Source organism: Daucus carota, chromosome 2 (genome assembly GCF_001625215.2).
Source record: "Daucus carota subsp. sativus chromosome 2, DH1 v3.0, whole genome shotgun sequence".
Lineage (NCBI taxonomy): Eukaryota > Viridiplantae > Streptophyta > Magnoliopsida > Apiales > Apiaceae > Daucus > Daucus carota.
Window position 1 is genome coordinate 54,823,622 of NC_030382.2, and position 12,063 is coordinate 54,835,684.

At 30.0% G+C, this 12,063-nt stretch overlaps 1 long non-coding RNA gene across 1 annotated transcript; it reads right to left on the reverse strand.

The window, feature by feature from the left end:
- Positions 1 to 1,361: 1,361 nt before the first annotated feature.
- Positions 1,362 to 2,599, reverse strand: LOC108206789 (uncharacterized). The gene is made up of 2 exons (XR_010289248.1): positions 1,851 to 2,599; positions 1,362 to 1,686 (listed from the first exon to the last, which is right to left on the reverse strand). It is a non-coding gene; the product is annotated as an uncharacterized LOC108206789 (long non-coding RNA).
- Positions 2,600 to 12,063: the final 9,464 nt, after the last annotated feature.

Genomic DNA, 12,063 nt, shown 5'->3' on the forward strand with positions numbered 1-12,063 from the left:
GTGTCGAACAGTTAAAAAAAACGTATACAATTAAATGGGACAGAGGGAGTATACAATAAGTCAATAATACATATTTTATAATTTAATGTACATATAATAAAAAATCAGGATGTTAAAAATAAAATCACAGGTATCTGACTCCTGATTGGATACTTCTGCATGCTGGTAGGTATTCATGAACTGTTACCATTCTGAGGGCAAATCCAACAGTGGCCTAAAGGTCCAAATTTGGACCGGTTTCGATCTATATCCACCCAACAGTGGTCTAAATTTTGGTTCAAATTTAGGCCCGTGAACAGTACCGGCCTAAATTTAGGCCAGCACTATTCACCAGCCTAAATCTTTTTAATAATATAATAATAACTTTTTATTTTTTGTATATTTAGTTAATTAAATGATTTTATGTTAATATAATAATTAAATATTAATAAATTATATTTAATATATTTTACTTAAATAATCATATATATTAATTACGAAATATAATAAAATTAAATAATCTTAATATAATTCAAATTAACAACACATTAAAATGCTCGATTTCAATAATTTTTTTGGACGATTGAGATGTATTAATTTAGTATTTGTGAGAACAATATCATAATTCGGAGTAGTATTGAATCTTTGTAAATTTTATTTTAGTTAATTTAATAAAATGTTAAGTTTTCTTTTATTTTCTTTGTTTAAATGTAGTGCTTTACTAATTCAATGAATTTATTGAGTTTAATATTAATATGAAATCTTATATTATTGTTAAAAAGATTAGAATAATAATATAAAAAAGTTAGAAGAATAAAATATTGATATATGAATTTGGACCAAAATTTAAGCCAAACTGTTGGAATGGAAAGATGGTTCGGTCTAAATTTGAATCAAGATTTAGGCCAAAAACTGTTTCACTGTTGGAGATGGCCTAAGAAGCCTAAATTGACTTCAAAAGCTTTTTCCTAGAAACAATTTAAATCAGGGAACATATGTGTCTGCATATTAAAAAAAATTACTCCCTTCGTCCCCCTCAATTGTTTACATTGGAGGGGACACGGAGACCAAGATATTGTATGAATAATGAGTAAAGTTAGATGAAAAGTGGGTAAAGTGGTGGGACCCATCAATATTTAATAATAGATTTGAGATCGTGGAGGAAAGTAGTGCGTGTAATAGTAGTTTTTATTGTTAAATATGAGATAGTGGGGAAAGATAGTGGGTGTAATGATGAAAAAAACTTACTATTTATAGTAACGTAAAGAAATGAGAGGGACATCCCGAAATAGTTCCGTAAAGAAATGAGAGGGAGGGAGTAATAACGTAGTTATCATTCTAGATGCACAGAAAGGTGTAAATATTAGATTCAAGCATCAGGATTAAGAAATAGTTATGAATCTTTTTAAATATCAGTACAGAAGGCACATACTATCATTTAGTCGTGACATTGCAGCTTAACATTAAACATTAGTATTAAGCAACATGCTTGAATATGGGGCTACAATTCAATATGTGAACAGTAGTATTGAACACCATGACTAATTAAGGAGATGATGACATTTTTATCCCTGGCTTTGAGTTCAAGACTTGTCAACGTACTGTATATATCACCATGCCTTGTCTCATTGTCCTCCTTTTGATCTTCCAATTGTATCCCCTTGATTTGGCCCAAACAAATTTTTTAGTGCTCTTTTGCTTGTCTAACTACATCACACACAAGCAGACTAATTCAAATTCAGATTCTACTTCTCCACATAGCAAATAAGTCATGAAAATTCAACAAGAACTTTGAGAAAAACCTCTAATTTTTCAAGTGTTGTGTTTAAATATAATTGAAGGAACAAAGAAAAGATAAAATGAATACACACCTTTTTTTCATGTCAAAATCAATGATTTCTTCTCCATGGTATTGAGAATCTTGGTTGCCTGCTACTTTGAGCACCATTATACAACCTGCCAGATGTTTCTTCACTGCTAGAAGAGCTTGTAACTTGTGGAGGAGCCAAAGATGAGGATGAAAGAGGAACCACTTGATTCTCTCCATCGTCTTCTTCCTCTTGCTCATCATCTGCATCCTCTTCCTCATCCTCATCATCATCATCTTCTTCTTGATCTTCATCTTCATCTCCATCATCATCAATATGATTATTATGGCTAGAATCCCCATGAACACAAGATTCACAGACAGAAAGAGTGTGTCCAAGCTTAGGACCAGAGCCAGTCCATGGAGTAAGAGACTGACAAGTTTGACACAAAAGAGTTCTCGAGTGTTTAGCCACCAAAAAATTAGCAGAATGAACTTTAGCATCACAACTCCAACACAAACTTGCTTGATCTGATTCACAAAACATTCTTGCAATGGAGCTGCACAGCTCACATTTCCTCATCATCCTTTCCCTTGTCTCTCTTCTTTCTAGAGATTCTGATCTTTTTTCGAAAAATATGTGTCACTATATTTATTTACTTAATCTTGTAGTTTCTTGATATTCCAGCTGAAGACAGATAAAGAAAAAAAGAAAGAGAAAGAAGTGTGCAAGTTGGTGTAGGAAAGGGTCTTTGTTCAAGGTTTGTTGAGTGTGTATATATCCTTGAGATGGCAAATAGCCAAATATACTATACCAGCGTGTTATTATCACAGATTTGACTCCCCGTGTTGACAAAAATGGCTGGACATAACATTACCTATGGGCCAGGGCCATCTAACAATCCTCTTATTTATTTCTGCATAATTTTCATTTTGAGATATCTCGTTATTTTAATTCTTTGACAAAAGATATCTCATTTTTTATACATTTTAAAAAATATATTAACTTTAAATAATATAAAATATTATTATATCCATTACTTTGTTACACTATATTTATTTTATAATAATAAAAAGAATATTACATCCGTTATTTTCTTCAACTATTCCAAATCTATCATTAAATATAAATTAGTCTCACAAATTTATCTATTTTTCAAATCAATATTAATAAATATTCCCTCTGTCTCGGTAAATTCTTTACATTATTTTTTAACACAAATTTTGAAACTCGTATAAAATATAATTTTATAAAAAATTGAATAAAATAAGGGTTTTTAATTTTTTATTAAAAATATAAAATTATTAAAAAATTAAAATATATGCGAACAATAAAAGTAAATGCACAATCACCGCACCCAATTGATCAGGAGGAGTAACGTGTACTCGGTGAATCAAATGTAAGAGTAAGCCGAATGCAATTCCCTATTTTCAACCCCTAAAATATTATATAATAATGGTTACCTAAAATATAGGGACCAAAAAGTTGTTTTGCTCTAATGGTATTCCCTATATTGATCCCCTATATTTCAAATTCACATATGCAAGTGAAATAGAGAGAGAAATTGCAGTGGTAAATGACAGAAAAACAAGAGGATATATGAGTTGGTGATGACATGGAGAATATAGGGGTTTGCTTTTTCATCCCTCAAATAAGGGGTTGAAATTTCTCTCACCTAAAATAAATGAGGGATAGGAGTTGCGTTGGAGTTGTGTTTTTTGTTCTCAATCCTCAAATATTGTCCATGTAGACTAAATATAGGTAAGGAGTGGGTGCATTGGAGTTGCTCTAAGTATGTAACATACATAATACATTCCGCGAATAAAATAGGTAGATGATAACTTAATGATACACTGGCCCGCATGTTTTACTTAATTTAAAAATTTTATTAACTATAACTAAGAAATTGTGTATAAAAGAAATACTCCCTCCGTCCCTTTTTATCTGTCCATTTTGGGGAAAAAAACACATACCAAGAAAAAATTGATTGTATGAAATTTTTCGTTAAATACCTCTAATTAATATCTTGAAAATGGTGGAATACCCCTACTTTATGTCTTGAAAACATGAATTCAACCAAGTTTTAAATAAGTCAAGCTTTGAAAATTGAAATTATGGAGATATATTTGAAAAACTATCATTAAATTAGTCTTGAAAGTATAAATGGACAGATAAATAGGGACACATTTTTACTTCCAAAATGGACAGATAAATAGGGACGGAGGGAGTATATTCTACTTCATATATGAAATACTAGAAATGGATTTTCAAATGTTTCTTGTATTAAGTACATGCATGTTTTTTCGATTATCTTTTCAACAAACGATTTTTTACAAAAAAAAAAGGTCTTTAATGAACTCTAGGAATTATTAGGAGTAAATTATTATAAATTATATTTCAGAAAAGATATAATATATTATTTTTTTAAAATGATCATATATATTATATATTAAAATTTTAAAAATTAAGAAAAATGTTAGATTTTCGGCCTCCATGAATTCTGCCCTAAGAAGTTACTGTAACTTATAAATCTATCATTCAAAGTAATTCTCACTTATACTCAACATGCTATCATCTCTGTTCAAAAATAACTTAAATTACAGAAATATGTGATTCAGTTTTAAATCATTTCTAAATTTTACCGTAGTTTTTTAGTTTCTTTAATATTCAAACATTTTGTATTTTTGTTTATACATTTTTTTAATTTTACCTTAACAAATAAATACTCTAATAAACTTTTAAATATATAAAATATAAAATTCTTGGTCCCGAATTTCTTGGTCACAAATTGGTATCAATATTAAAATTTAATAACCTATATATTACAATATTAATGTATTTTTAAACAAATTTAATATTGAATATGAATTTCGATTTTCATAAAATGATATTTTCGACTATATACATGTTTTTATATTTTTTTGAACAAACAATATTTATAATACTAATTTGTGTAATCTTTTTTCTTATAAAATAACTTAGTATTCTCATATAAATTACGTTATTTATATTCATAATATATTTTATTTTATATTTTTAACAAAAATTTACTCCCTCCGTCCCTTTTTATCTGTCCATTTTGGAAAAAAAAAACACATACCAAGGAATAATTGATTGTATAAACTTTTTCATTAAATACCTCTAATTAATATCTTGAAAATGGTGGAATACCTCTACTTTATGTCTTGAAAACATGAATTCAACCAAGTTATAAATAAGTCAAGCTTTGAAAATTGAATACATTTTTACCTTCAAAGTGGACAGATAAATAGGGACGGAGGGAGTATCATTTTAGGATGGTTAGCTAGACTTGTCAAAGTGCCTACATACACATGTCAACCGCCATTCCAGCCTCGGGCTAGAAGACAGGATTACAATGAATTCATGATCAATACTCCCTCCGTCCCAATCAATAGTATACATTGGGGGACGGGGGCGCAGCACGGACTTTAATGCTTCAATATAATATAGTTCTATAAATTATTTTTAAGATTTTCTTTTTATGTATAAAAGTATAACATTTATACTTTTATACAAAAAAAGAAAATCTTAAAAATAAGTTGTAGAACTATGTTTTATAAGCGCCTTAAAAAGCGTGTCGAGCAGTGAAAAAGAAACGTATACAATTGACTGGGACAGAGGGAGTAAATTCCAACACAAGACAGATCATCAATTCGAACACCTAACATTGAGCTTCATGTCCACAAACATGGCAACTGAATGATGAAATTGCATAGCAACAATCACATGTAAATCAAAGTGTGAATTGGTTTTTCAGGGTCATGCTGCACGCCTGAAACATTTATACGCGAGACCTTTACTACCCGGCTAAAAACGATATTCATTCCATATTTATGTTACTGTTTTCACCTATTCTAAGAATTCAATAAAATATATATATATATTTGTAATGTTTTTCTAATTAATTTTTTAACAAAATTTTAAACATCAAATTTTTAATAAAAAAATTTAAAATTATAAGATTATATTTTATTGAAATCTTAAAATATGTGTCAAAAATTAGTTTAAAGAATGAACGGAGTATATGAATTTGAATGGAAATGGACGAGACCTGCCTATATGAATTATAAAAGCCTCGACATAAGCTTTTTTTTTTTTGGAAAAAAATAATAATTTAATAATGAAAAACCATACAGCATTTACAGATATAATTAAAATTGAACAAACGCAGAATCATCTCGCCGTTGAATCCTTAAACAACTAAGATTTTTTTGAAGGGATATGTACATGTTGTAATACTCCCAATATTGTTTTAGCAATCGACCATAAATACATCATCATACAAATTTTTATTGGATCAACATTATGAAAATCCCGCAGATCTCTGACAGTGACAGGATACGGTCCAATCCGGGTTCTCTAAAATAAGTAGGTTGTTCGTATAATTCTTTTTATTATGTATTATTTTTCAAATTTATTAAATAAAAATTTAAGATCTATTAAAAAAATTCAAAATAATATATAAAAAATATATTTTTTTATATCTCAAATTATGTTTAAGAAATCAAATGATATTATATTATAACATTGGAACAATATATTTTACGTCTTCATGATGATGTATGTTTCCAACAGTATTCATAATTACGTACCCAGCCAGATATGTTAAAAAAAATTCCTCACCTAAATATACTCCCTCTGTCCCATTTAATTCTATACGTTTCTTTTTAACTGCTCGACACGCATTTCAATGCTCTTATAAAATATAGTTCTGTAACTTATTTTTGAGATTTTTTTTTTCTGTATAAAAATATAACATCCAAACTTTAATTCAGAAAAAAAAAATTTTAAAAATAAATTGCACAACTACACTTTGCAGGAGCATTAAAATCCGTGCCGCGTCCCCGTCCCCCAATGTATACAACTCAGGGGGACGGAGGGAGTACCTAATTATTTAGACATGTGTATGCCCCACATACACACGTAAGTTAACTTTTTTTAGTACTTCCGTCCCACTCATTTCTTTACACTTTCCTTTTTGAGATATCTCATCCAATTTTTTACATTTCAAAACTTACCAAAAATAGTCAATAGATCCCATCACTTCTCCACTTTTCTTTCTTTTTCACACTACTTTTACTCCACTATCTTCTTTTTATACATTAAAAATCAATGGGTCCCACTACTTTACCCACTTTTCTTCCTACTATCTTCTTTTTATACGTTAAAAATCAATGGGTCTCACTACTTTACCCACTTTTCTTCCTCTTTTCCACTACTTTATACATATTCCTTAATCTCCGTGCCCAACCCATTTGATAAGAAATGGGTGGGACGGAGGGAGCAACAAGTAGATGAAAAAACAGGGGGGACAAGTCCCGTAACATGTGATAGTGTGATTTACTGTATTACCGATCTGCAGCTTGTCCACCAAAATTTATGATACGTGTTGATATTATTAAGAGTTATTAACCAAAAAACCCAACTAACTTGTCATTTTTTTGCCAAAAAACCTTTAAACTTTTTTTTCACCAACAACCCCAATAAACTTTATTAAATCTTTGAAAAAGATTTAACTAGAGTTACTTATAACTCATGTGGACTAACCATGATCATCACATATTATGTGGCAAATTGATTATAATTAATCAAAAAAAACTGAAAAATATCAGCACCACTAAAATCAGCTTTAAGATGTTTGATCAACCGCTCATTAAGACAGTGAAGTACCATGCTCTCATTCAAACAATGAACAGACTGAGAATTGCTCTGTCGTCATAGTTATTCCAACTGAAGGCTCGTGACAGGCATTTCATCTACCTTGTTTCTACGTGGTTGATTTTCTGTGTGGAAAATATGTATCTTATGGTGTATATTAATGTGTGAAATTTTTACTTAGCTAATCGAGCATAAACAATTAACCAAGTTTCAGGTGCAGCCTTGCAGCACATCAAGCAGCAGAGTGGGAACTCTGAATTCAGTAAGAGGTATTTTTACCAATTAGCACAAACAATCCACCAAATACAAACAAATATTCAACCATATACTCTGTCCAATCAATAGTCCCGAGTAACTCCAAACAAACACCCCCTAAACTCTATAAAAATTAGACTAAAACACCCCAACCAAACCTCAGAACTCGGGAAAACATAAAAAGCTATTCCATCTCTTTAATTTTGTGTTGCATGACGTCTGAAATAACACCCCATCTGCTAATCTTTTCACACACCCTCTAATAACCCCATTAATTTATTTCGAACATCAACCTCAGCCATTACAATAATATGCCAATATCACACATCTTCACTTGTTTTCATTTTATTTTTTAAATCTAAACTAACAAATATCATATTATAAATTATTCCTATTAATGACTAGGCGCTATGTGGCACACACGTGTATAAAAAAATACAAATCAGTGAAAGATACATGACAAATCAGATTGGTAGATTTAACCATGGTTTATTTTGTATTTACTTTTATACTTTTAATAAAGTTTATTGGGGTTGTTAAAGAAAACAGAAGTTTAAAGGTTTTTTGGCAAAAATTTGACAAGTTGATTGGCTTTTTTGGTTAATAACTCTATTATTAATTAAGCGGATGATGATTACAATTAAAGTGAAACAGCGTGATTATTTATTCAAAAATATCAAAATAAGAGCGTGAGCGGATAAAGGGAAATAGCTCCGTAATAATATCCCTTCGACAAAGAATGTAGCAAAGGAACTGGACAATATTTACCAAGACGACAGCCAGTTTAATTTTTGGACACATTTTCAGATGTTTTACACGTGACGAAAAAAATTGTTTTAAAATTTTATTATAAATTAAAACTTAAACTTGATTATATTTTTCGTCCATGATTTGCTGAACTAAATTATTTATTACTGTATACTTAAAATAAAATCGCGTATTGAAAATTAAGATAACGTGCAAAAACACAACTGAGGGCGGTAGTATGTAGACCAGAGATGTGAATGATGCGCCAACGTGTACAAGTTTGTGGTGGGAAAAAGATTGAGCCCATGTCTTTCTAAGACAAATATTTTATTACTCCCTCCATTCCATTTTAAGTGTCCATTTTGCCAAAAAAAAAATTCACAAAATATGTGTTATACTCTTTAACCCGTGCAATTGTTTACTAGTTACAATATAGTATTAAATACAACCAACTAGTTCCAATATGAAAAAAGGTCAAATACATAGTAGGAGTGGTGGTATACGTAATTAATATTTGTAAAAATAAGGTGAATAGGTGTGTGAAGATAATGATAAAAACATTACATTAATTGTTTCTTAAGATGTGTGAAATTTGCAAAGTGGACACTTAAAATAGGATGGAGGGAGTATTTTATTATTATGATATTCAACGGCCCATACCATTCCCATGCTCGTACCGTGTGTTATCAGGTGGATGTCAATTAAAAATTGTACAAACATGTCCTCAGTATTTGGACACGGCTCTATATTGCGCGTACACGCTTACCGGCTTACGCTTATCATGTTCATAGTTCATGTAGTCATGGTCTTAGTAAAAAGATTACAAGAGAACTCAGTTGATGCAAATCAATATATCAATCTTAAAGAAAGAATTCAAAATATTAAATTTGACCTCTATGTCTTGATTCAATTATAGAATTGTCTTAATTAAGTAAAAATAATAATACATGATTAATTTTATACTTTATTATGAATTCTATTTTCCCATACTCAATTTTAAAGTTGAGATTTACTCCTAACAAGATTAGTGGTAGTTGTAGGGATTTGGAGAACCTTTTTTTGCTAGAAAAGAATTTGAAGTTTTGAGTGTCGATTTCTAAAATTAGAGTTTCCGTAATCATATTTCCGCCCCTCAATCTTCATCCCTTCATTGATCACCTTTCATTCTCTCACGTATTTATTATTTTTTTAAATAAAATCAAAATCTGATCTTTTTTGGATGAGTTCTTATTGAAATGATAAATTCTTGTCACTTAAACTATTCAATTTTGCTATTTTTAAAAAAATTATTCCAAAAGTTTAATTATTTCGTATAATCAAAACACCTCCAACTTTGGATATTTAAACCAGTTACTGGATTTGTTTATTTTTAAAAAAGAATTTAAAAAATTATTATTTCGAAAAATTGTGCATATTAAAACACACACGCATATATAAATCTCCTTATTAAAAAAAATACATTAATAAATTAATTATTCTAAAAACTATATCATATTTTAATATACATAGTTTTTGATATATATTAAATCTAATATAAATTTATTAACAAATAAAAAAAATAAATAATAAAAAAAATAAAAGTTACAGACTCGCATCCGCAGGTAATCATGCACCGTGCATAAGAGCAAGACCAAGAGGCACCCTAGTGGTGCTCTTAAGTCAAATAATAAAGAAATTAAAGGGAAAAGCGTGTATGAGGAGTCTGTACTCTCTCCTAAACTAATTTTATATTACTAGATATTATTTTCCCTCTAAAACTTAACTAACGTTTCCCTCCTTTTCCAATAAAAAAAGGATAAACATCATATAAGGATAAAAGATGAGAAAACTGTTGGAGTTGGACTCCACATGTGCGTGTTAAAAGGGCTGAGAGTCAATATAATAACAGTTGTTATAGAGAGTATCTAAAAGAACTCTTGGACCTGCTCTAATCTGTTAGCTAGGCTAGGAGAAGTATAGACCGAAAGTAAATTTATTGTCTGTATTTTGTGCACAATTTTCTTAAAGAACCAATTTCGGCCCAAAGAGATAAGTTTGATGGCAATCTAGATTCAGCCCAGACTCCTTTAACATATATACGAGGCTTAGTCGGCCTGTATAAAGCCTAAGGCCTATGACTCAGCTGGGGTATCCTTTAATAAGCAAAAGTTTGGGCCTTTGGAACCTCGACATTTGGATCGAAGAAGGTTGTGTTTCTGTTGATTAAATTAAAAAAAATTAAATTTATTTGTCATTATATATAAATAAAAAAATTAATTATATAAAAACAGCTATGTGATGCATTTAATGAGAAACATTATTATTTTCACTTATCGCCGCCATCCATTTGAGTGACTGAGTCAATTGGCTGTACAAGAAATAATTTTCAGTTTATTCGAACCAAATTGAAATAAGTTAAAGATAACTCCAGTCCATTTTCGATTTTCAGTTCATCTTTTTGTAGGGTATTCTTAACGATATTTAGCTCATATTATATGTATTGTATTGAATATTTAAGAGTCAAGTAGACTAAACTCTGACCACAAATTACGCATATTATCCAACTTAAAAAAATTAAAAACTTATTTTAAAAAATATATCTAATTCTCTTCAAAATCCACTTTACAGATTTTTAAAATAATTAATAAATTTTCTTCCACCGATGGTTATAATCAAATTGATTATCTAATAGTCAAGAGGACACATGACATGGAGGGTGTAACGTGTACATCGTAGGGCAAATTGAGCTCTAATTAGCGAGGTCGTTTACTTTTGTTATGCAATTTTGATATCTTCGAAGTATACGTAGCAGTTGCTGAGGCTTCTCAGCCGATTATTCAATTTGATCCAGAAGGCTAAAACGAAATCAGTATTTGTGGAATGAAGATTCGTTTTCGGCGGCCCCAAGTCCCAATACTATTTTTACTCCTTCCATCCCAAATTAGATAACCTCATTGATTTTGAGCATGCACTTTAAAATCTATTGACCGCATAGTTATATTACTTATTTTTAAAATTTTTAATTTTGCAAATAAAATTTAAATATGAAATTTTCGTTTACAAAAGAAAAATTAAAAAGATAAATTTCAGAACTAGACAGTTAATGTACTTTAAATTGCGTGCCCAAAACCAACTAATCCATCTAATTTGAGATGGAGGGAGTCCCTCGGTGCAAACACACATCCGTTGAATCAACTTAAGATTAAAAAAGTCGAGAGACATAAATGATTTCAGTATCTATGACAGATTAGGATGCCATGCACACAATGACAGGATGGGCCCATAGGTGTATAACATACTCCATTGACCGTTGTACCAAACCTTTTGACCACGTGTACAGTATAATATTAGGGTTTTTTTTTTTTTTTTAATATAATAGACTTTACTACCCCTCGCCCGGTCGCCCCCCTCTAGCCTCTGCTTTCTTACCCGGGGACTCGGCCCGCATTGCTCACATAAAATGTAGTTTAACAATTTTTTTGAATTTTGTTTTCTTTGATATTTATATTTTTATACAAAAAAGAAAAATTTTAAAAATAAATTATAAAACTAGTACTCCCCCGTCTCTTAATACTTTTCTTGTTTGCCTTCGACACGTTTGCCAACACACGTTTTT